Source organism: Carettochelys insculpta, chromosome 7, assembly GCF_033958435.1.
Source record: "Carettochelys insculpta isolate YL-2023 chromosome 7, ASM3395843v1, whole genome shotgun sequence".
Taxonomy (NCBI): Eukaryota; Metazoa; Chordata; order Testudines; family Carettochelyidae; genus Carettochelys; species Carettochelys insculpta.
In genome coordinates this window covers 29,729,097-29,755,444 of record NC_134143.1, presented here as the reverse complement: position 1 = coordinate 29,755,444, position 26,348 = coordinate 29,729,097, and the positions used below count along the sequence as shown (strand labels likewise).

The window sequence follows — 26,348 nt, the reverse complement described above, 5'->3', positions numbered from 1 at the left end:
GGAAATTAGACAAAATGAGTTTGAAGATCCCTGCAGTGTACAGTATTTCATATTAAAACAAGTGAAATTTTAATTAACATGATATGCTAAACTGCTTTGTACTGATTTGCTAGTCGCTGAGATTGTGGTTTGTGATCTTTGACTATGTTGTACAGTTGCTTAAGTTCTATGTAATTTTAAATCCCAAAATCTTACTATAGCATTATTTTATACCCTGCTAATGTTAGGCGTTGGTAGGAAACACTGAAGGTCTGTATAAGTCATTCAGTCCCATAAAAATCTATTGTAAAACTTCAAAAGAATGCTACGTACCTAAAAGTACCTAAAATGCTAAAGTACCTAAAAAGTCTGAACTAAGATACGTCATGGTCTTAAACTATATAGACTTTGGTCTATAAAACCTATCCCCGAACTTATTTTAGAAGGAGTTTTTAATAGCTTAAATACTTTTGGTTATCAGTAAAATTACATTTAATTTCATTTAATTTTGATAGCATTGTCTGAGGAAAAAGAGGAAAGAAAATATATCCTGTACTCATGAACCTTCAGGAAGGCCAGTGGAAAGAGTAGACTTGTAGTTTATGAAATTGGATCCTTTAACATTTGCTGATTGTGACTTAGTCTACAAACCTAAGAGCGTCTAAGTAAATTTAAAACTAGTGATGTGAACAAAAATCTGCTTATAAAATGATCAATTCCCTTAACATGATTTACATAATACTCTCCTGACAAAGCAGATGATCTCCAGAGCGACTTGATTCTCTTTTATATTATGTACTATTTAATACAATTGTAGATGTACTTCTGATTACTGCTTAATGTTGCATTATATTGGGCCAAACACTTGCCCCTGACAGTCAAATGTCTTTCTCAGTGAGGTGGGGCAGCAGAGAGAGCAATGCCCTTCTATCAGGAGTGTTTCTGCAGCTGTTGTGTACATTAATCCAGAAAGCAGATCCCTCAACACTAAATATAGCCAGCAGTGTCATTTTACTTGGCGGGGGGTTGGTGGGGGGGAGAAAAGAAAAAGAAAATATTTAACCAAGGAGTCATATTAAATTAGTCTTGATTTTCTTAAAGAAAGAAATGCAGATTACTATATATTGGTGTAATGCTAATCATTATAAAGTAATCATTTCACTATATAGTAAAAGCGGGGAAACAAAAGTAAAATCCCAGCAATACAGTTTTTATGCCATCGCTGCCTTCTGTTGATTCTTCCCCTGGAGGCAAACAGGCTGAAGGAATTTAGGAACCCCACCAATCCTGTTCAGGTTCTTTTGGATTGTGCAGGACCTTGATTCTCTTTCACTGCAACATACATATTTCAGTGTGATTTAAATCAGATGGTTTAAAAGTAATCTGCTCCCTGCATATTTCTGATCTTCAATAACTAGCACTCAAGTATACATTTCACTGAACCTCCCTACACCTGTGCAGTGTTTTCAAACATGGTAACAATCTAAAGTAAAGACATTACCTTTTCTTATTTTTGCAGATGTTGATGTCCAACTTTGGCACTCAGCAGCGATGCAATTATCCAGAAGTATAAAATTAAAGTTACAGAAGCACAGGATTTCTTCAGGGGCTTAGGAACAGAAACAGCTAGGAGCCCATAGATGAAAAGAGTTAACCTTAGTTATAGTGAGGATGTCTGTAAGAAGCCGGACAACCTGTCACCACCAGAGCAATAGCATTTGTCAATTTGCAGGTCCCAAGTTATTTTGGGCAGCATAAACCATGTGCCTTTGAAACATTCCACCTCATTGGACAGGAGTATATTGAGCAAAGAGATTCCACTGCTGTAACAGCACCTACGGACAGCTACTCAATCTTTCTCCCCACAAAACTGCTCCTGCAGATGCTTATGTAGTCTTTTGCTGATTCATCAATGGGATAATTCCAAATATATTTGCATTTTGTTAATTTCTTCTTGCCAGAGAAGCTTATATTTTAAAATGGGAATATTGTAATTTAGCCTTTTCATTTACTGTATTTGTTACGGTCAAAATTTATTTGAAGCATAAGATTTCAGTCACAAGAAAATCCATCAACATGGAACAACTTAAAATGTTATGAACTACATAAACATAATAAACATAATTGTACAACTTAATTTGCAACTTGTGATATAGACATTATTAAAAATAAGGTACTTCTAATAATTTCTGAATGATCATGTGGCACAATCTTGCAAACCCCCTAACATTAGGCAGTACTCCAAAAGAAAAAAAAAACAAAACATCTTGCTGATTTAGAACTTCTGAAATGTTATACTGAAAATAAAGTTTGGGAATCAAAAAGTAAACAAACCAAAAGCCTAAAAATGGCAAACCAGCTTCATCTTCAAATAAAATTGAAATGTCAAAATATTAGTAGAAAAACTGCAAAATAGTCAAAGCAAATCACAATTATGAGCCCTGTGACTCTTTACAAATCTTGTTATATGTAATATTACATGTAAGAACTAATTATTGATCAAAACCATGTCACTAAACCCTAGCATGTCACTTTGAAAATAAAAAGGATAGATTTTTTTCCTTACATTCATTCTAAATACTGATGGAAATGAGATCTTGGATGAGCTGGGTATTTTAACAGATGGGGGAACCAAAGTACTATTAGATTTCTAGCATATGAGTTTACAAAAAGTATTCAGCCGTCAATTCCATCTTTGATATATTTATCTCTCTATAGCTATAAAATTTTGGACAGTGGGTAGGTAGTCTCCACATACTAGCTGGTTTAGCCTTCTGTTATAAACTGTATTTCAACCTCTGGTCAAGGAGAATTTTTAGGAAATGTATTTTGTGGTGGAGTTATTGGAAAAAGCATGTAAAATACGATAATGTGAAAAGTATTTCCCTTCTGAAAAGTCTCCTAAACTTTTGGGGTGGATATTTTGGAAATATTGTTGCAAGAACAGCTTGGGCTATAAATTCAAGTTTCAGTTTATTTGTTGCTTTCAATGATACTGAAAAGTTGAGTAAGGAATTCAGTCTAGTTCGGGAGAATGTTGAGTTTTGTGAGGTCAGATGTGCATTTTGTTATCTGTGTTATCTGATGTGAACTTTACAGTGCTGGCAAGAGCAGTCTACTGAGAATATTATCATTCTAATAGCTGACATGAGCATTACAATAACTGCAGCCTAGAAATACTACAGTCTCTCTGTGTGGTCTGTTTTGCCTATTAACATGGCCATAAAACCTATGTGGACTTTCACAGAGATTATAAAGACTGGACTGTTCAGTCCTGTGAAAAATAATGTATGCTATGTATTTCTTTAGAAAGGACTGTATGATTCAGTTTGACCTCCAGGCTGCATCTGGGGAGATGACCCCAACAGGTGGCCCACGGAGCATGCCCATAGTGCCCTAGTATCCCTCCTGCCCTCACCCCCTTGGGTATTCAGGCAGATCTGGTGGTACCCCACCAACTCCAATTGGTGGGACGAGCTTGTCATGGGGCAATGGGAAGACGACCAGTGAATACAGAATTTCTGGATGTACAAGGAGACCTTTCTCAAGCTGTGCAGCTGGCTTACCCCTGCCCTCTGACGATGGGACACTAACATGCGGCCCACCCTCCGCCTCAAGAAGTGGGTTGCCATTGCATTGTGGAAGCTGGCCACCCCTGACAGCTACTGGTCTGTGGGCAACAAGTTCAGTGTCAGGCGGTTCTCCATAGGGGCCGTACTTTTGCAGGTAAGACACTGTTGGGCCACAGGACCTGCATGGGGAGAGGGGATGGAGGGAAAAGGGGAGTGGAGAGGGAGGAGGAGGACAGGAGGGGCAGGGGAGCTTGCTGGAGCTCAGGGGCACTATCCCCCCAGGTCTCTCACATGCATGTCTGGTCTCCTCCCTTTGCAGGTGGTATGGGCCATCAGCATGATCTGGTGCGGGTGGCTCATCCACATCACCAATGAGGACGCCATCATGGCCGGCTTTGACGCCCTCAGCTTCTCCAATTGTTTTGGATGCTGGACGGGACCCAAATCCCTATCTGGGCTCCAGAATACAGAACGGTATGATATATTAATAGGAAGGGCTATTGCTCCATTGTCATGCAGGCCCTGATGGAACACAGCGGACAATTCCTGGCCCTCTAGGTCAGGTGGTCCAGCCAGGGTCTTCCAAAAGTCCAGTCTGTGCTGGAAGATGGAGGCAGGAAGCTATGTCCTCCACTGGGAGCTGGCCATCGGGGACATGCAGATATCCTGTGCACGGTGGAGGATGCAGCCTGCCCACTCATGCCATGGCTGATGAGGCCATACACTGGGCACCTGGACCCCACTCAGGAACTGTTTAATGCCCACCTTGACCTGGGTAAAAAGCATCTAGATCTGGGGGAGCAGAATGTCACCCACGTCATGATTGCCTGTTGTGCAGTCCACAATCTGGTGGAGTGGGAGGGGGAGGACTTCTTCCAGGCTTAGACAGTAGATACTGGGGCCCCTATGATCAGCCGGGCACAGTCCCTAGCCACCAACTGCATGGAGAAGGGATGTGCATCCAGGAGGCCCTATGGGAGACCTTCACGTGAAGCCCCCAATGACCCTCCCCAGGGCCCCTCTGGGAAGTGCCCCAGGCCTGCAGCTCTATGCCTCCCCTTCACCATTCCTCCCTTCATGCCCCCAATCCCTGACCCCCACCCAAGAAGGAGGGATGTGGAGGTGGTGCTTAAAGAAACCTTTTCCTAAAGAAAAATAACTGTGTAAAAAATAAATTGACACAGAAGTATGTACCATGCGCAGCTTGTATGACTATATACAATGGTGCGGGGGACGGTTGGGACATGGGGGCATCTCACTTTGGAGGCAAGGTTGGCACAGGGGCACATTAGTCCAGGGAGGGGATAGAGGGCCATGAGCCACGCCATCCGTGGGATCCACTCTTGCCCCAGGTTTGGAGTCCCCATCAGGGGTGGGTTGGGACCATGATCACATGACACTCTACAGGTTTTCCTAACAAAAGCCCAGTTTTGCTGGAAAAACCGTCTCATGTAGACATAGTCAATAGTGTTTAAAATATTTGTCCTATGACCAACTATGTTTATGAAATTTTTCACAGAAAACAGATATATATAATAAAATTTTACGTAAGTGATTAAAATAACGGATTCCATCTTGAAAAATGTAATCTTGAAAATTAACATGCTCTTATTTCAATTACTTTCTCGTCAGTCCTCACACTCCTGTTGAGAGCATTACTGATGATGGTGCCAAAAGCTGTTAGAATAAGAAGAGAAGAACAATTTTACTAGTCAGATCTAAGGTATGTCTACACCACAGGAAGAGCTATTCCAGAACAGCTTAATGTGCAGTAATGCTGCTACACCCAAAAATGCATTTTGAAATAGCACTTAGCTATTTTGAAAGACATATGCCAAAACACATAGAGCCTATTTTGCAGTAGAGCCACTGGATACACTATGGCTTATTTTGAAATAGGCTCTATTCCTTGTCTTAACAGCCCCTATTTCAAAATAGGCACTATTCCTCGTACAATGAGCTTTACCAATTTTGAAATAAGCCAACTGCTATTTTGAAATTATTTCATAGTAGTGGTTGCACTGTGTAGATGCTAGAATAGTTAATTTTGAAATAACAGCTGTTATTTCGAAATAACTTTGCTGTGAAGAGTTACCCCACTGGTCCATCAAGCCCAGTATCCTGTCTTCTCACAGCAGCCAATGCCGGGGGCTTCACAGGGAATGAACAAAGCAAGCATTCATGAAATGCAGGAGCAGCAGGTTTGTATAATTTTTGGTGGTGCCCAGAATGATTCCAAGTCCTGCGTTCTGCCACCTATCTAGCAAGTTAATATGCATATATCTTAAAATAATATAAACACGGACTGGAAACAGTCCTTCCCCCGCAATACACCCCACCAGGACTCCCTATACTCAGGTCACTTCTCCTCTTGGGCCATGCTGAGGCATCAACAGCTGTGTTCTCCTCCCTTTCCTTGTGCACCCCTCAGCTGCTTGAGGTGAAGGAGCAGCAGTCCAGTGTAAGAGTGAGAAGCAATGCCTGCTGGTTTGTGCATCCAGCTGGGTCAGTTTCCCCACATGGGTTCAGGAGTTAGGGGTGCAGAAGGTACAAGGAGTAGGAGTGAAGGGACATAGTGCAGAGGGCACAATGCAGGGGTTGGGGCACAGGAGGGAGGTGCAGGGGACAGGAGTGCAAGCATTAGGGGCAAAGGCAGCATAGTGCAGGGAGAGAGGTGCAGGGATTGGGGAGTGGGAAGTACGGGGAGCGTATGGGAGACCAGAGGCAATGGGGGGCACCAAGCATTGGGGCCAGGGGCACCAAATGCAAATTTGCCCAGGGTGCCATTTTCCCTGAGGCTAGCCTTGTATAGCCGTGTCTACACGTGCACGCTACTTCGAAGTAGCGGCACTAACTTTGAAATAGCACCTGTCACGGCTACACGTGTTGGGCGCTATTTCGATGTTAACATCGCCGTTAGGCGGCGAGACGTCGAAGCCGCTAACCCCATGAGGGGATGGGAATAGCACCCTACTTCGAAGTTGAACATCGAAGTAGGGCATGTGTAGACGATCCGCGTCCCGCAACATCGAAATAGCGGGGTCCGCCATGGTGGCCATCAGCTGAGGGGTTGAGAGACGCTCTCTCCAGCCCCTGCGGGGCTCTATGGTCACCGTGGGCAGCAGCCCTTAGCCCAGGGCTTCTGGCTGCTGCTGCTGCAGCTGGGGATCCATGCTGCATGCACAGGGTCTGCAGCCAGTTGTCAGCTCTGTGGATCTTGTGTTGTTTAGTGCAACTGTGTCTGGGAGGGGCCTTTTAAAGGAGCGGTTTGCTGTTGAGTCTGCCCTGTGACCCTGTCTGCAGCTGTGCCTGGCACCCTTATTTCGATGTGTGCTACTTTGGCGTGTAGACGTTCCCTTGCAGCGCCTATTTCGATGTGGTGCTGTGCAACGTCGATGTTGAACGTCGACGTTGCCAACCCTGGAGGACGTGTAGACGTTATTCATTGAAATAGCCTATTTCGATGTTACTACATCGAAATAAGCTATTCGATGTAGGCTTCACGTGTAGACATAGCTTATGAGAGACACTCACCCAAGAAGCTCTCTCAGGCAGCAGGCAGCTGGTCGGGTGCAAGGTCTATCCTTTCCTCTTGTCCTGGTAGGGAGCAGGGAGAGGGCTGGGAGAAGGGTGCTGCCAATCATGCCACGTCCTCCTCCCCTCCTCCCTCCTACCACACAGGTAGAGAAGCCAGGGATCACTTGCTGTGAACCTGCTGCCTCAGGCACTGATTGTTTGCAAGCCCTTTACAGCTCTGTAGGAAGCAGCTTTCAAACTCTCAGGCTGTATCTACACTTGCATTCCTCTTTCAAAAGAGTCATGCAAATGAGGTGTAGATTTACATATCTGGCACCTCATTTACATATTCTTTCGAAAGAATATAAGCAGTTTAGATGCTGCTCTTTTGAAAGTAAATCCCATCTTCGAAAGACCCCTTCTTCCCACAAAAAAAGGGAAGGGTTCTTTCAAAGATGGGCTTTACTTTCGAAAGAGCCACATCCACACTGCTTTTCTTGTTTCGAAAGATGATCTTTTGACAGAAGAATATGCAAATGAGGTGCCAGATATGTAAATCTGCACCTCATTTGCATGCCTCTTTTGAAGGAGGAATGCAAGTGTAGACACAGCCTGTGAGACCTGGGTTTTTAAACATTGATGAAGCAGAGCACCCACCCAGCCATGAGTATTCATGGGGTTGGGGCACCAGCAATGCTTATAACTTGTCCCCTATGATTCATCTGCCTCAATTCCCTCCCTGTCTTCTGGCAAATAGAGGTGAAGGACATTCCAGAGCATGGTTTGGCATCCCTGCCAGCCTGGCAAATAGTCATTGATGGACCTATGAACCATGAACTTAATGTAACTGCACAATTGCCATCTATTCTGTCCATGTGAAAGTACTCCATACTATTTATCTGACTACTTCACATAATCATTACAGTTTCAATTTTATGTTAAGAATCCTCCATCCCACAAAGATATTAAAGTATTCTCCTTGATACAAAATGAGTAAAAACAATCGTGCATGAGAAAGAGAAACAAATGAGTACTATGTCCACATTAAACAGACACATAAATAATCATCCAGAGCTATCAAATGGGCACACAAAATTCTTTGTGACCATTGCCAAGCTCTTTTTAAAGAAATTCAAGTCAGAACTAGTGGATAGGAGTGTATTACAAAATATGAGTTTTCCAACACAGGGCTGCCTCATAATTATGAAACCGAAACTAATTCACTATGAAATTATGGATGAAATCCTGCCTGTTTTGAAGCCACTGATTCCATTGAGCCCGGGATTTCACATCGAATATCCATACCTACAAATTCAAACAATTTATGTGACAAAGCTGTCACATCACAGCCGTAAGGATTATTTTTCTTTATTGGCATCTGTAGGCTTCAGTAAGCCAGAGGAGACCTTAATATTTGTAATGCGATTGTAAGACAAAAAAGAATATCTGTTCAGCAGAAGATATACTGTCTCTTTCAAACCCACCTAATTAATAAAACTAAGATACAGTTGGGATTCTTGCATTGAAGATATAATTCATTCTCAGCTGTTCTCACATGAATATATCATATCATATTCCAGGTGTTTAATTTACAGGAGTTTATCATAACATATTCCAAGAATTATGTAATCCTCCATATCATACAAAACTAACCAGAATGCATGGTTCTCAGATAAAGACTACTCAACTAAAGAAAGTAAAAGGAAATCTAGAAATAGGATATTCAAGCAATTTATATTCACTACATTGTACAATAGTAACCTAATTTGTTAAAGTGCATGATGCCAACATTATTCTTAAACATGAAACATGGACAACAGAAAAGTGAAAAACAAATACCAACACTGTCTGAAACTGCCAGTGTAATCTCAGTACACAACATTAGCTACAAGGCTTTCTCATTTACAGGCAATACAATATTATCTCAATTATACCGAAATTCATCAGTTGCGATAAGTGCACTCTTTTACTGGAATAGTAATCTCAGGTTTGTCATATCAATGAATTATCCTGTCCTTTTTTTGTACTATTTAAAGGCAATCTCATAAATTTAAATTGACTAACAGCTACCTGTCATTGTCACTCTCATGTTGTATTTTATAATAAGTCTTCAGCAACAGAATTGCACATATGCATGGAATACAGCTGCACATCATAACAAAGTTTCCATTTCTTGTCTCGATGTGTGCATATATTTTCTAAAGAGTGATTGTAGATATAATCTATCTATCTACCTCTGTGTCCCCTTTTAGTCTTGAGAGACAAAGGTTAGCAGCAGTGGTGAGGATCTATGGGCAGTATTTGAGTCTTCAGCGTTTCTCATTGTTTATCCATCCAATATTGGATTTGCACGGTCGACTGCAATAACTGCATGTCAGTCTATTTCCAAATTCTTGAGTCTGAGAGCTTTTCCTTCTAAGACAAAGTTCTTTTGCATGGCTTGCAAATATACTATTGAAGGATGATGTGCCCTGTTGTAGTAGTTGTTGCCAGGTATTTCGATCTGATGATATAGATTCCCAGGATTTTGAATCAATGTTTAATTTTTTCATGGCATTTTTGCATGTATCCTTGAATCTTAAGCTTTTGTCTTCCTCTTGTTCTTAACCCACATGACAGTTCACCCAAGAGGATTTCTTTGGGAAGACATTTGTCACCCATTCTTCTCACACAATCAAGCCAACATAGTCTTCTGCTGTTGAGGATCCCTATGAGACTGGGTATGCCAGATCTTAACAGGATATTTGCATTTGAAACTTTCTCTTGCCAATTGATATTCGTAATTCTCGGGGGGCAGCAAAGATGGAAGCTGTTCAGTTTTTTCCTCCTGGTTCGAGTAGGTGGTCCATACCTCAGAACCATATACTATAATAAGTCACTAAATCCAATTACAATTTATAAGCTGTGGAAAACAATCTTTTGATATTTCACAGGATGATTACGGTGAGAAGCTGTTCCCTTTACACAATTTAACTAAGGGTCCGTTAAAAACAGAAGCTAGTCCCAAGTTGGTTTTAAAGGAGTACAGCTCTCAGAATACTTTCCTAGTAATGTCCTACTTTGGCTCTCTCGCCTACAAAGCTTCACAGTTCACACAAACTACATCGGATGTTTGTTTATTTAATCTACGTCTTCTCACCACTTTAACACGATGTATTTTTCTTTCTGGTTGTCTTGCACAGATACAAAATGATTTCCATAATCCTCATGCCTTGCAGATTCAAGGTGACACTTGCGTACCCTGAGAGATCATTTAGGTAACAGATTAAGGGCTAGGGCTTATACTTGAGGAACAGTTCGTGATGCACAAAGAGATACACATACACAGAGACTCAGGTTATTGGGAGCTGGAAGGATTTGAACATCCTCAAATTGCTTTTCAATGGATTTTCAAACTTCTTCTTAAAGTCCTTGAACTCATTACTGATCTTAGGTTAGGAGCTAAATTGATATTTACCAGTATCTTTATTGACAATAGGACAAAACTTGAAGAAATTTTGTGTTCAGGGGGAAGGTTTGGTGTCTTCTCTCTCAGTTGTAGGCTTCAGGCTTGTCAGTGTTCAGTGTCTTTTATCTCTTCTTCTTTATGTGGCCAGTTCAGGGAAGATAGCAAGATACAACACTGGGTGGTGATGCTGATGTGAGACAGACCTTTCCCCTAAGCTTCCTAGATGCTTAGTTTTTTATAGAGTTCACTGTCCCCTTATGCTGCATGAGGGGACACCCAAATATCTTAAAAAGCCTAGTACCTATAATTTGGCATGTACCAATGATCTGGTATCTTTATCTTGAATTCACATAGATGAGTCACATAGGGTAGAGTATCAAAACAAAACAGCAGTCCAGTGGCACTTTAAAGATTAACAAAATAATTTATGAGTTGGTGAGCTTTCATGGGATAGACCCACTTCTTCAGACCATAGCCATGTCTTGTAACAATCTGTTAATAACCATGAGCAGAGGTTTCTTGAAAACAGGACACAAGAAGGTGTTGTCATAAGGAGCTGATAGGGTAACCTCCACTTAGGTTCCACACATCAATGTCTCAAGTGCTTAAACATAATTAACAGTTAATCAACATCTATTCACATTCATTCATTCCCACACAAGTTCACAACAGTGACAGAGAGCTAGCCGTGTTGGTATTCTAACAAAACAAAACAGCAGTCATGTAGCAATTTAAAGACTAACAAAGTGAGTAGTAACAGAGAGTAAGCCGTACTAGTCTATACACTATCAAAACAAAAAGCAGTCAAGTAGCACTTTAAAGACTAGCAAAATAGTTTATTAGGTGAGCTTTTGTGGGACAGACCCACTTCTTCAGACCATAGCCAGACCAGACCAGACTCAATATTTAAGGCACAGAGAACCAAAAACAGTAAGCAAGGACGACAAATCAGAAAAAGATAATCAAGGTGAGCAAATCAGAGAGTGGAGGGGTGGGGGAGGAAGATCAAGAATTAGATTGAGTCAAGTATGCAGACAAGCCCCTGTAGTGACTCAGAAAGTTCCCATCACGATTTAAACCATGTGTTAATGTTCCGAATTTGAATACAAATGTCAGTTCGTCCACTTCTCTTTCTAAAACGGAGCGATAATTTCTCTTCAGTAACACACATACCTTGAGGTCATTGACAGAATTTGACTAACTGGTTTGTGGATCTGGAGTGTTTTGATGTCTGTTTTGTGCCCGTTGACCCTTTGTCTAAGGGAGTTAGAAGTCTGTCCAATATACAAAGTATCTGGGCATTGTTGGCACATGATGGCATACATGATGTTAGTAGAGGAGCATGAGAAAGTGCCCGTGATTCACTTTCTCATGCTCCTCTACTAACATCATATATGCCATCATGTGCCAACAATGCCCAGATGCTTTGTATATTGGACAGACTTCTAACTCCCTTAGACAAAAGGTCAACGGGCACAAAACAGACATCAAAACACTCCAGATCCACAAACCAGTTAGTCAACATTTTAATGGAATGGGGCATTCTGTCAATGACCTCAAGGTATGTGTGTTACTGAAGAGAAATTATCGCTCCGTTTTAGAAAGAGAAGTGGACGAACTGACATTTGTATTCAAATTCGGAACAATTAACACATGGTTTAAATCGTGATGGGACCTTTCTGAGTCACTGTAGGGGCTCGTCTGCATACTTGACTCAATCTAATTCTTGATCTTCCCCCCCACCCCTCCACTCTCTGATTTGCTCACCTTGATTATCTTTTTCTGATTTGTCCTCCTTGCTTACTGTTTTTGGTTCTCTGTGTCTTATATATTGAGTCTGTTCTGGTCTGGCTGTGGTCTGAAGAAGTGGGTCTGTCCCACGAAAGCTCACCTAATAAACTATTTTGCTAGTCTTTAAAGTGCTACTTGACTGCTTTTTGTTTTAACAAAGTGATTGTTTTTCATCATGACATTGAGTTAATTATCATACTGAAAATAACTCTAAGAGGTAGGGACAGGTTCTAGGGCAAACAGATTACCTTACTCTGATAAGCTTTTGCCCACAAGCTGAAAGCATCTGCAAACATCTCCTTGTACTAAACGGCAGAGAGGTAGCTTGTTAGTCTGCATTCAGTCAAAACAAAACAGCAGAAATGTACCACTTTAAAGACTAACAAAGTGATTTATTCAGTGATGAGCTTTTGTGGGACAGACCCACTTGATCTCATGAATTGGGTCTGTCCCACAAAAGTTCATCACTGAATAAATTATTTTGTTAGTCTTTAAAGTGCTACATTTCTGCTGTTTTGTTTTGACTGAATGCAGACTAACAAGCTACCTCTCTGTTACTATATCCTTGTACTGGTAACTTTTACTAAATGTTCATCCACCAAAATTACTCAGGCCTAAATCTAACCATGGCCCATATTCTCAGCAGGATGCCTTCTTGACCCTAAACCCTAAAAAACAATACATTATAAAATGTACAAGCTTACCAGCAAATTATTGTAGTCTCTTGAGAACATGAAGATGTGAAGAATTTAGGGGATTAGAAGTGATACAAAGAGGTAACACAAACACCCAATGGTTCTCCTCTCCTTTAGTGTTTTGCTACTTTCTTTTTGCAAATATTTGCTTATTATTAGTAAGAATATAGAGGTGAATATGGGGTGAAAATGGCATTGGCTATGTCTACACTAGCCAAAAACCTTGAAATGGCCATGCAAATGGCCATTTCGAAGTTTACTAATGAAGTGCTGATATACATATTCAGCGCCTCATTAGCATGCAGGCGGCCGCAGCGCTTCGAAATTGATGAGGCTCGCCGCCGCACGGCTCATCTCAACGGGACCCCTCCTACTTCGAAGTCCCCTTATTCCTGTGAGCAGATAGGAATAAGGGGACTTCGAAGTAGCTGGGGTCCTTTCGACAAGGAGCCCCATCGGGACGAGCCCCGCAGCAGAGAGGCGCGTCAATTTCGAAGTGCCGTGGCCACCCGTATGCTAATGAGGTGCTGAATATGTATTTCAGCGCTTTATTAGTAAACTTCAAGATGGCCATTTGCATGGCCATTTCGAAGTTTTTGGCTGGTGTAGACATGGCCATTAAGTTTAGGGGTTTCTTCCTCTATACCTGTGTTGAGGGAATTCTTCCCTGGCCATTTACGAAACTTGTAGGGCCCCTTTATGCCCTTCCAGTCCTTTCACCTTCTAAAAGAGGGAAAGTATCAGGGGTGAAGACCTTACTCAATAAGTCTAAAAAGTCAAATATGTAAAAGATGGCCATGTTACTGATGTGTTTTTATGTACAAATGTGTCTGTCTGTGGTTTAAATTCAGTTACAAATAAAAAGATTTCCAAATCACCAGAACTACCATCCTAGTTGGTACCAGAGTTCTTCTGACTGCCCATTCAGTTTTAATGTGTTAATTTTTAACATTCACATGCAATAGTGTTGGAAACAATAATTCCATATTTTTTTCAAGGCTTTGAAGGCTTTGGTCTTTCACAACTTATTACATATCCTACTGGGACTTAATGATTTTGCAATTTTTTTTTAGCTCTCTCTTGTGTAACCAACTAGGAACACTATCTCATACCCGCTTTTGGTGTGCCCTGTCACCTGGGAACTGCTGATTTAGTTCATTGTTCTATATGAATGCATTTATTTATGAGGTGGAGAAGAAAGCAGACAAATAATTAGTAACATTAGCTATTATGGACTGACGAACGAACTTCAGAAGTGACATACAGCAGTTCTGTAAGTGGTTTGCAGGTTGGAGATGAATTCCATCCCCTGAAATCTCTTCTTAGGCTACATCTACAATTACCAGGAATATCGACGACTGCTACGCAATTTTAGGTACACTCATCCGTTGTTATATGAGCACAATTGGTTCCCAATTTCCTGCTTGTAGGCGAAAACTTGTAAGAGGGATGCTAAATTACCATTAAAATACATGTAACACTCTCTGATTGGTTCCTAGTGCTCCTAACTCAGGGAAGGAGTGGCAGCATGTGGTGCTGCTTTTGAAAGGTAAGTGAACCTTGGGTTGTGGGGTGGGGTTGCAGAGGGGTTAAAGGCTGGGGGCAGTTTGGGGCCATGAGTGGGAGGGAGGGGTACAACCAGGGGGTGGCTCTGGCTTGTTCCCCCAGTCTGCAGCAGCGATACCTGGGGGTTGCAGCAGGTTGTGGGGTTCGGGGATGGGTGGGGGTGGGGGTGGGGGTTGAAAGCAGGGCAGGCTGGGGGATGCGCAGGGAGCTGTGGGCTAGGCAAATGTAGGGACTGGGCAGTTGAGGGGGGTGCACAGGGAGTTGGTGCAGGGGGAGTGTTGGGAGCGGGGTGGCTGGGGCTGCATATTTCCTCTACCCCCAGCCAGGGACCCTGCAGCTGGCTATGCTCCAGCCGCAGGACTGTGGGTCTGCCTGCCCGCCCCACCACCAGGGACCCTATGCACCTGGTTCCGCTCCCAGCTGCGGGGATGCAGGTCTTCCTGCCCCCTGGCCAGGGACCCCACAGCTGGAGCTGAGCCAGCTGTGGGGCTGTGGGTCTCCCTGCCCCCCAACCAGGGACCCCACACCTGGCTCATATAAGTGGGGGAAGTTCACTCACATAGTGAACAAAGGTAAGTGTGTGTGTCCCTCGTTTTAGCAAGTATTTGTAAATAAAGTACTCGTTAAATGAGGGATGAGTGTACATCTATTGCATACGTAAAATCAGTTTTGCAGCCATCAACATCAGTCTCTGTCTTCACTGTAGAATGTTGATGGGAGCACTCCTGTCATCAACATTCCTTAATCCTTGTGACTTGCAAGGAGTTAAGGTGTTGATGTTGAACCTGGAACGCGCTGTTTCATGCATGAGTGAAATGGCGCCCCAGAAGATCGAACCCAAGCATTCGATCTTCCCTGGTAAGCATAGATGTAGCCTTCATGCCTTGCTCAAAAGTCCAGATACTGGCACAGACTTGGTGCAGTAGCTGTGTAGTTTGAATTATCTCTTCATAACTAAAGAGTTATTAGCTATTATTTGAGGTAGGATACATAATAGTCTTCAGAACTGCTTGGACAAATCCTAGGTTTCTTTTTAATTCTGGATTTGTAAATATTTAGCTCAAAGCCTTTGTTGTTTTGTACATAAAAATGTTGTGGATGTTGCCACTGAAGATGGGTCTACAGTCACTTTCAAGACGCGAGGGAGTTAATATCAGTTTAGATATTTTCTTTTCATACCATTACGCAGTATGGTTCTTAACACCAGCATGCAAGGCATTGAGTGACTGCACTCAATTACTATTTTTAGAAAGTGTAGACATACCAGAAGGATTGAAAAAAACAGGTTACCTTTTTTTTTAAATATATGACGCAAATAATCACACTGGAATAATCTTGCAGTTCTTAGTGTTTTCTTATGCAAATACAGCTCCCATTAACTTTACCATTTAACAGGACAAAGCTATTTTTGTATTAGAAGTATAGCCTCAGTAAGGTCTGCAGTATTTATCCTACTATGATTAGATATATGAAAAAGGAATTAAGCAGGTCAGAGGTATTATTAATTGACAGGGTCTGATCTATTTCCTTTAAAATCATTGAGAAGTTCTGTTACAGATTTCAGTGAGTATAGCATCAGACTCTTTCTGAGGAGTCATATAACTAAAGTAGTAAAGGTGGTACTTGACTGAGTGATAATTGAGCTGTAATCCCATTTTCTGTTCTCTCCATCTGGAATGTTCAGGATTTATCTCATGTGCTTTTCTAGATGAAATTGCAAACTAAAAATACATCAATATTTTGCTTTCCTGCATCAGAACTAGTCCAAAGAGAAAATCTTGTTGAATCCCACCGATTCGCTTCAGAAACAGAGAATATGCCAAACTTGTGGGTACTTGTGGGTTCTTGGTGGTTTTTTTTTTTTCTTTTTGCACTGAAGATAGAATCTTTGATTGACAAATCATTGTAGAAATCAAATAAAACTAATTGTCTTTCCAAATAGCATTGAATGTACAAAATGGGGAGGAGGGACCAAGAGATGCTGTCTGATATTAAGATGCATGAAAGTATTTAATTGAAACTCCTATCAAATAATTAAATATTAAAGTCTTTGGTCGTGTACTCTGGTCTCTGCGACAAAAGGAATTATTCCAGAGAGAAGAATTCAGACTCAGGCCTTACTAAATAAAAATAGTTTGAACTGAACATATGAAAGAGGAAAACACTGATTAAAAATTATTGTATTTGTAAAGGGTAGAAATTGTCCCCCATAAAAGAAACATCTAATTCCTGAATGAAAAAGCAACTGTTAATATCAATCATGTATGGCCTATGATTTTTGATCATATATTACCACATTCAAAGATAATTAACTGTCATTAAAAATAAGGGGATCTAATGCTGTATTTTTAGTCTTTTATTCCTGATTGTTGTACTTTTTTCTTTCATTCTTTACATTCGTAAAATGATTATAGCCGTGTCTACACGTGCACGCTACTTCGAAGTAGCGGCACTAACTTCGAAATAGCGCCTGTCACAGCTACACATGTTGGGTGCTATTTCGATGTTAACATCGACGTTAGGCGGCGAGACGTTGAAGCCACTAACCCCATGAGGGGATGGGAATAGCGCCCTACTTCGACGTTCAATGTCGAAGTAGGGACCGTGTAGTTGTTGCGCGTCCCGCAACTTCGAAATTGCAGGGTCCTCCATGGCGGCCATCAGCTGAGGGGTTGAGAGACGCTCTCTCCAGCCCCTCAGCTCAATGGTGGCCGTGTGGAGTGGCCCCTTAAAGGTCCCCACCCCCTCCCTTCCTGTGCAGGAAGCTGAGAGAACGTGCAGGCGGCAGCCCAGACACGCGGCCAGCCTGCACGTCTCTGAGCGCCACAGACATGCACCCCAGCTGTGATGGCCGCACGGCAGCCCCCCCAGCGCCCCGAGGGGACCCCCCCCCAAGGGGAGCCAGGGCAGCCAGCGCTCCCAGGCTGGCAGCCAGGCCGGGAAGCGGCAGCGGGGCCCCTCCTGGACGGAGGCCGAGCTTCGGGACCTGCTGGGGCTCTGGAGCGAGGAGGAGGTGCTCCAGGTAATGGGGAGCAAGAGGCAGAACGCAGATGCATTCGCTCGGCTGGCTGAGGGCCTGGCTGCCTGGGGTCACCCTGCCCGCACTCCAGATCATGTACGCAGTAAAGTGAAGGAGCTGCGGCAGGGTTACGCCCGGGCCTGGGATGCGGCCAGCCGATCTGGGGCCGCCCCCGTCACTTGCCCCTTTTACAGGGAGCTCAGGGACATCCTGGGCCCCCGGCACACCTCCTCCCCTCTGGCCATGCTTGATACCTCGGCTGAGGAGCCCCAGCAGGCCCCGGAGCCGGAGTCCGCCCCGGAGGTAAGCCCCGCACCCCGGGGGCCCCCCCGGAGCCCACCCCTGGGGCACTGGAGCAGGAGGAGGAGGAGGAGGGGGACTCCTCCTCTACTGACACCGGCCTGCACATCCTCCTGACATCCCGGAGCAGCAGCTGGGCGTCCACCCCCCGGGTGTCCCCGACCGTGGGAGTGGACCTACAGGTATGTACGCCCCCCGGTGTACACCCCCGGGGTTGAGGGGTGGGGGTAATAGATATGTGGCCAGGGCCCTCCACATGCCCAGATGGCCATGGCCCCAAGGACAGCAGTGCCATGTCCCTCACAGGAGTGCATCAGCCCCTGCCCCCCTCCCCAGCACGACAGTGCCATGCCCCATCCCCGGGGCTGGGGGGAGCAGAACCTCTAGGGTCCCCCGGGAGGAGGGGGTGGGACACCCCGCAGCAGCAGCAGCATGTGATGGAGTGGGGGGAGTGGAAATGCAAGTCTCAGGCTAGATATGAGCAACCAGCTGAATAGCTCCCGGTGGCTAAGGATGATCCTGGGGCTACAACTGGCAGGTTACACCTCTGCCCTGGACAAAGAGGAGGGAGGAGCCGAGCTGGCTTTGAATCGGGGGCCGCAGGTAGAGGCTAGGGGAAGGGAGAGCTGGAAGGCAGCCAGCCTGAGGAGGGGGAAAGCTACACCCCAGAGGGGCACCCCTCGGGGTCTTCTCCCCAGGACAGGTTGGAAGGACTGTCTCTGACTGCTGTACTGTCACTTCTGGGAGAAACTGGGCATCTCTTGCCTAAGAAACCTCTCCTGTCAGAGACCCTGCTGAGTGAAGTGAGAGTCACTTCTGCCGGGGGATGGGGTGCAGTGCAGGGGGACCCTTGAACCCCATCACAGCAGCATCTCCCGGGGATGGGGAACCTGCAGCACAGGGGTGGAGGGACAAGGGCCACGGCTCGGGGCCCACACTAACGCCTGTCTCCACTCTTCTTCCCCCCCTCCTGTGTTCTGCAGCTGCACCATCGGAAGGACCGGAGAGCGCCGGCGAGGCTTCAGTGGTCCCGGAATCCCCTCCGGGGCCATCGCTCCAGGCCAGCCCCTCGGCGGAGGACCAACCGGCCCCACGGCAGGCAAGACGGCGGACCCAGCACCAGCCGCCGGCGACGGACCCCCAGCTGCTGGCCCTCCACCGCCAACAGGTGGAGGTCGTGGAGCAGCGCCTGCGGGTGGAGCAACGCCGCCTCCACCTGCAGGAGCGGGCGCTGGCCTGGTGCCAAGTGGCATGGGGGGCCTACATGGAGACATTCAACCGCATAGCGGACTACCTGGTCCCCCATGCTGCGCCGGGCGCTGCTGCGCCCGGCCTGACTGCTCCACCCGCCGCGCCACCCGCTGCTCTGCTCATCGCCACGCCGTCCGCCATCGCCCCGCCACCCACCACTGAGGGCCGTTCCACCAAGGGAGACCTGGGGCCAGCTGACACTCGCCGGACGTATCTGCTGGTCTGCCCGGCCCCCAGCCAGCCCTGGACAGGGCTGCGGCCGAGGTGGGGCTCCCGGCTGCCCACCCCCAGTGCCGGACTATAGGGGCGTGGGGCCCAGGACGTGGCCACCCCGCCTTGTATATAGTTTGGACTTATTTATTTGTGCCCCCCGTTTGCCCAGTCCCCCCCCATGTAAATAGTTCTCCCCTTCCTTGTTATCCCTGGTTTTTTTTGTTAGTATATACGTACACTTTTCATATTTAAGTTAGTTAGAAGTTCCTGTATATAGTTTGTATTAGTTAGTAATAGAACAGAGTTGAAAGTAAACCAGTTTGATTTCACAAACAAGTGTCTGCTTTTATTTGTGCAGGAAAAGTGGGGGGGCGGGTACTGTTGGGTGCTCCGTGGTGTGGGCGTAGGGGCAGGGAGTGTTGTGGAGGATGGCGGGGGCACAGTGGGGGGCCTGGCAGCGTTCACCCCGCGGCCTCATCGAAGTGGGCCCGCAGGGCCTCCCGGACCTGGGTCCCTTCGGGGTGCACCTGGCGATTGGGGACAGCGGGTGGCTGCACGTCGGCCCTGCTGGCCTCCACAGCCCAGCCCTGAAAAAAGGCCTCCCCCTTGCTCTCCACCAGCTTGTGTAGGGCGCTGCACGCACTCACAATCTGGGGGATGTTGGTGGGGCCCGCATCCAGGCGGGTGAGGAGACATCTCCAGCGCCCTTTGAGGCGGCCAAATGAGCGCTCCACCACCTGGCGCGTGTGGTTCAGGCGCTGGTTGAAGCGCTCCTGGCTGGCAGAGAGATGGCCCGTGTACGGGTGCATGAGCCAGGGTCGGAGGGGGTATGCCGCATCTGTGATGAGGCAGAGGGGCATGGTGGTGTCCCCCACAGGGCTCTCCCGCTGGGGGATGTAGGTGCCCGCCTCCAGCTGGCGGCACAAGCCCGAGTTCCGGAAAACCCGGGCGTCGTGGGTGCTGCCAGGCCAGCCCACATAAATGTCCTGGAAACGGCCCCGGCTGTCCACCAAGGCCTGGAGGACCACTGAGTGGTAGCCCTTTCGGTTTATGTAGCGCCGTCCACTGTGCACCGGAGTGCGGATGGGGATGTGAGTCCCATCCAGAGCCCCGAAGCAACTGTGGAAGCCCAGGGTGGCAAAGCCCGCGATGGTGGCATCCGGGTCCCCCAGCCTCACGAGCCTGTGGAGGAGCATGGCGTTGATGGCGCACATGACCTGCAGCGGAAGCACATGGGAGAGCACCAATGAGGGTGAGCAGGGTGTGTGTGGCCCTCCCCTGCCAGGGCCCCCCTGCCCTGCCCTGCCCTGCCCTGCCCGGGCCCCCCTGCCCTGCCAGGGCTGCCTCCCCCCCTCCCCCCGTGGGTCCTCTTACCTCTATGAGGACAGCCCTGATGGTGGCCTTGCCGATGCCAAACTGCTGTCCCACGGATCGGTAGCTATCTGGAATGGCCAGCTTCCAGACAGCAATGCCGACCCGTTTCTCCACAGGGAGGGCACGCCTCATGGCGGTGTCCTGGTGCCTGAATGCGAGGGTGAGCCACTGGCATAGCTCCATAAATGTCTGCCGGCTCATTCTAAAGTTCCTGAGTCAGCGGTTGTCGTCCCACTCCCCAAGCACCAGCCGCTCCCACCAGTCGGTGCTGGTGGGGTAGCTCCACAGCCGCCAGCATGTGAGGCGGGGAGGCGGGGTCGGGGTGCTGCAGGGTTGGGGGTTGAGTCCTCCTCCCCTGCGGGCCGCTCCTCCTCCTGTGTGGCAAGGAGGTGCAGCTGCCTCCCGCATGGCATGGAGCAGGGCGAGCCCTGCTTCTGCAGGGGCGGCTGGGTGGACCTCTGGCTGCTGCTGCTGCTGCTGCTGCTGCTGCTGCTGCTGCTGCTGGGGGTCCATGACCGTGTCGCCCGAGGTCTGTGTGCCTATGGCTCTGCAGACCGCGTGCTGTGCAGGCTGAGTGTGTCTGGGAGGGGTCCTTTCAGGGAGCGGCTAGCTGTTGCCCCGGAAGTGCTAGCCCACCCTGTGACCCTGTCTGCAGCTGTGCCTGGCACCCCTATTTCGATGTGTGCTACTTTGGCGTGTAGACGTTCCCTCGCTGCGCCTATTTCGATGTGGTGCTGCGCAACGTCGATGTTCAACATCGACGTTGCCAGCCCTGGAGGACGTGTAGATGTTATTCATCGAAATAGCCTATTTCGATGTTGCCACATCGAAATAGGCTACTTCAGTGTAGGCTTCACGTGTAGACGTAGCTTATATGTCCACGGAGGTAAGAATGTAACTATTAAGAATTTCAAAGGACTTTTATTTGAGCAAAAAGGAATAGAAATCTCAGAAATCCCCATTATGCAAATCCAAGCTGTCTAACAGCTGCAACAAGATTAATTTCTTCTGCAGTCATCACAAATATAATCTAAGACAGTGGTTTTCAACTGTCCAGTGTGCCATGAAATGTCATCAATTTCCCCTTACGGGGTGGGGAAAAGGAAAATTGACAACCTTGCACTAGCTGGGGCTCAGGCAGAAAGGCTGCCTGAGTCCCAGCTGGTGTGGGGTTTGTCTATTTCTCCCCTGTGGTGGCACTTTGTAGAACCACCGTGAACGGAAATGCTGATCCCTCAGGACCCTGTTCACACCAGGAGACAGCTGAAATGCTGCTTCTCAGTCTGAATGAGCTGGTGGGAAGCCCACCCCCATTCCCTGCTGTGGCAAGGAGGAGGGATGTATTTTAAATGAGGATACACGTGTGGACTGTCTCAATTCCTGTCTTGGTTCCAAGGGGCCGGCAAGCAGGGGAGCCTGCTTTCAGTGGTTACTTGTTTACTCAACTTCCCTAGCATGGCAGTGAGCAGATTTTGAAAATGTGTCTGTGCTGACTGTCTGAGAGGGTGTATTCTGTGGTGGATTTGAAACATTGAGGCATTTGTTCTTTGTTTAGCTTATTGTGCGCACTACAACGTTGCATACCTCTAGTAAGACTGTAGGCCTAGTACATAAGAACATAAGAACATAAGAATGGCCATACTGGGTCAGACCAAAGGTCCATCCAGCCCAGCATCCCATCTCCCGACGGTGGCCAATGCCAGGTGCCCCAGAGAAGGAGAACAGAAGACAATGATCAAGTGATTTATCTCCTGCCATCCATCTCTTGCCCTTGTTCTGAAGGCTAGGGGCACCATACTTTATCCCTGGCTAATAGCCATTTATGGACCTAACCTGCAAAAATTTATCAAGCTCTTTTTTAAACCCTAATAGAGTCCTGGCCTTCACAGCCTCCTCGGGCAAGGAGTTCCACAGGCTGACTGTGTGCTGTGTGAAGAAAAATTTCCTTTTATTAGTTTTGAACCTACTACCCATCAATTTCATTTGGTGTCCCCTAGTTCTTGTATTATGGGAAAAGGTAAATAATTTTTCTATATTCACTTTCTCCACACCATTCATGATTTTATATACCTCTATCATATCGCCCCTCAATCGCCTCTTTTCCAAACTGAAAAGTCCCAGTCTCTCTAGCCTCTCCCCATATGGGACCCGTTCCAAGCCCCTAATCATCTTAGTTGCCCTTTTCTGAACCTTTTCTAATGCCAATATATCTTTTTTGAGGTGAGGAGACCACATCTGCATGCAGTACTCAAGATGTGGGCGTAACATAGTTTTATATAGGGGAAGTATGATATCTTTTGTCTTATTATCGATCCCTGTTTTAGTAATTCCTAACATCCTATTTGCCTTACTAACTGCCGCTGCACACTGCGTGGATGTCTTCAGAGAACTATCCACTATAACTCCAAGATCCCTTTCCTGATCTGTCGTAGCTAAATTTGACCCCATCATGTAGTATGTGTAATTTGGGTTATTTTTTCCAACATGCATTACCTTCCACTTACCCACATTAAATTTCATTTGCCATTTTGCTGCCCAATCACTCAGTTTGCTGAGATCTTTTTGTAGTTCTTCACAATCCCTTTTGGTTTTGACTGTCCTGAACAACTTGGTGTCATCTGCAAACTTTGCCACCTCACTGCTTACCTCATTTTCTAGATCATTGATGAACAAGTTGAACAGGATCGGTCCCAGGACTGACCCCTGGGGAGTTAGTAAATGTAAGTAAATGTGACTTTTATGAACAATTGATTCCACTGGAAAAAGTGCATGTGTCATAGAATTGTCTGCCTCAATGAAGTGTGCCATGTTACTGAAAAGGTTGGGAACCACTTATCTAGGATGCTGTTGCTCATCACCTATTCGTTTATAAAAATAATAACATTATACACGGCTCTCTAAGTTAACATCATCACTTGGGTTGTCCAATAAATTTTGTATCAGCTTTTTTTATGTTCGATTATCAGTTTCTAAGAGCAGAGTCTGAGGGTTAAATTATGGTCCCAGTGCTATCAATGACAATACTCCCACTGACTGTAGTAGATGAAGGATTTTATTCTGTATCTTCCTTTTTGGTGTTCAAAAGCACTGATTACATTGATCATACACGCCACTAAATCAAAAACTTATCACCAGGAATATCCTTCACAGTCCTGCTTCATCTCTTCAAACTTATCACCAAGATCCACAGGTTTCTTCAGCAAACTGGGTTTTTTTGAATAACAATCTTTGCATACAATAGTTAATGCGTTGCTGTCTGAAACTCTCGCATAAGAACTGGCTAAGCTAAATGGCCATATAGTTGTGGGTCACAAGAATAAAATAATTCAGAGAAACTGAAAAGCTTACAGACTACATTAAATTAACAGCTGAACTGTTTGGGTAAGGACTATGCAACAGGATAAAGTGATCATAAACAAATAATTGATTTAATTTTAATAACAGTATGGATAGGTGGAACATACTGATTAATAACAGTATGTACAGTTAGACGTAGCAGCAGGGGCAGCTGGTGCTCCAGGCCCCTTTGAAATGCTGTGGATTGCTGTGCTGCCACTCTGCAGCTCTGAGGGAGCGTGACGTGGTGAGGGCACAGGGCTGACTACCCTAAGCCCAACCCCTTCTGCCCTTGGCCATGCCCCTGCCAGGGCAGGGAACTGGGTCCCCCCGTCCCACCTTGCTCCCAGGCCCACACAGGTTGTCAGCACCGCTGAGCAGGGCTAGTGAAGATGCACTAAATTGAACACTGATCACTCTCATGTTGACTCAGGTACGCCACCTCAATGAGAAGTGTCAGGGAAATCTATGGGAGAGTTTCTCCTATCAACCCCTCACAGTGGAGATCCCACAGTAACTCAATCTGAGGTACATCAGCTCCAGCTATGGTGCTCAGATAGCTGGAGTTTCATAACGTCTACTTTGTCCTGTAGTTTAGATCGGCTAAAAATAATTTTTTTTAAAAAAACTATATTATGTGTTATACCAGTGATAGGGACACAATTTTGGAGGGAGATAAAGAAAAGTAGAACTAGCATTTTAACGTGGTCATTTGGATCTTTGCCTCTACTTCCCTCTGAAACTCAACAGATCTTCTACTTTTCTGGTTTCTCGACATTCTCCCACCTAATTTGGAACTGAGGTGATTTGAGCCACCAGCAAATGCTTACTGTATATTAGCTTATTCTTGCCTATCACTGTTTTAGATAACTCCATCACACATACTAGTTTCTGAAAATATTTCAACTTTACCTCAGTAATTTCCAGCTTTATCTCAATCACTTCTTCTCTCCTTTTTGTTATCATTTAAGGTTTTGGGGATTTTCTTGATGCTTCAATAAAAGATTAAGCAGTTCTACAGCTGTGGTCAGGCTGAGCTCATCAGTGGAGGGGATTCAATTCAATTCAATTAATCAGTGGAGGGAATTGCTTGAATAATTTGCTTGCAGTAAAGATAAGCATCATCCCCAGGACTTGCCCCATTTCTGTTTTACCAGACACAGTTATTTGGCCAAGTATTTTACAATGGCTTAAATAAAAAAGTCCCAGGATGATTAAACTGGTTACTTTTTAAAACTAGCTCAAAATTAAAGCACCCCGCCACTACATTGCCCTTTTCATCTTTCTTCCTCATTGCTTGCTAAGCTCCCTCTAGTGTTTCCACGCATGTAATACATGTAACTACACCAAAATCAATTGGCCTGAATTGAATTGAAGAATTCTGATTCTTGAACTTAAGGGCAGGGAGCTGCTTAATAGCTGATGAGCCTTCTAGCAAGAAAAGTATCCTGCTCTTGTTGGGCAATCAGCTCAATTACCAATATGTCTTATTTATTAAAAAAACTAATCAAACCTTTAAAACAAATAATAAAGTAAAACAGTCCACAGAAGTGGGCAGTGGTAGCTGAGCAAAAGTCAGTATGTGGCTATCTTTCTTTAGAAACATGTATTTCCCTTGGCAAATCAACAAGTTATTTGAATAGGGCCATTGGAAAACATATTGATATTCCCACATACAAACATTGCTGATAAAACATATTATAAATGGGCAACTTTTATAAACATGGTAAATACACTATGAACTTCAAGGTGTCTCAAAAGTCAGTAGTCCTGATTAAAAGCCGAGTTAATAAAGCATAACTTCAACTATTTATTTTACTATGTACAATTATATATTTAACCAGATGTATCAAAGACACAGGCTTGCACTCCTGACCCTCTCCGTGGGGCTCCACAACCACCCTGCCTCTTCCCCCAAGCGCCCCATCCCTGATCCGACCCCTCTCACCCTGAGTGTTAATGCTGCAAATCATTTTTGTGAAAATGAGAAGTCCTGTAGCACCATATAGACTAACAGATTTTTTGGAGCATAAGCTTTTGTGGGCAAAGACCTGCATGCTCCATTTGCCTGCTGAGCATTCTCCTCCTTTTCTTCCTCATCAACAATGTCCTCATTGCCTGAAGCTGCCTGAAGAGTCACTTGGGAGGTATGCACAGACAGTTTTGGCACACTGGTCCGTGCCTCCCTAGAATCCTATGCAGCTTTTCATAGAAGGGGCATGTTTGTGGCTCTGACTCAGATTGACGGTTTGCTTCCTTTGTCTTCTGGTACACCCCCCTGAGCTCCT

General features: G+C 45.5%; 1 protein-coding gene across 6 annotated transcripts in view; it reads right to left on the bottom strand.

Annotated features, from left to right (window-relative positions):
* The window catches only part of MYPN (myopalladin), a 179,174-nt gene that overhangs the window by 145,644 nt on the left and 7,182 nt on the right, over positions 1–26,348 (bottom strand). The window contains exons 1-2 of one of the 6 annotated variants that reach the window (XM_075000210.1): positions 5,173–5,192; positions 1,481–1,654 (exon numbers count right to left, since the gene is read on the bottom strand). The exons of 4 other annotated variants lie outside the window; for them this stretch is intronic. The gene's annotated coding sequence lies outside the window, so the exon portion shown is untranslated. Of the gene's footprint in view, positions 1–1,480; positions 1,672–5,172; positions 5,193–26,348 lie in introns of those variants that run through there. One more of the 6 variants, XM_075000209.1, reaches the window with a different exon arrangement.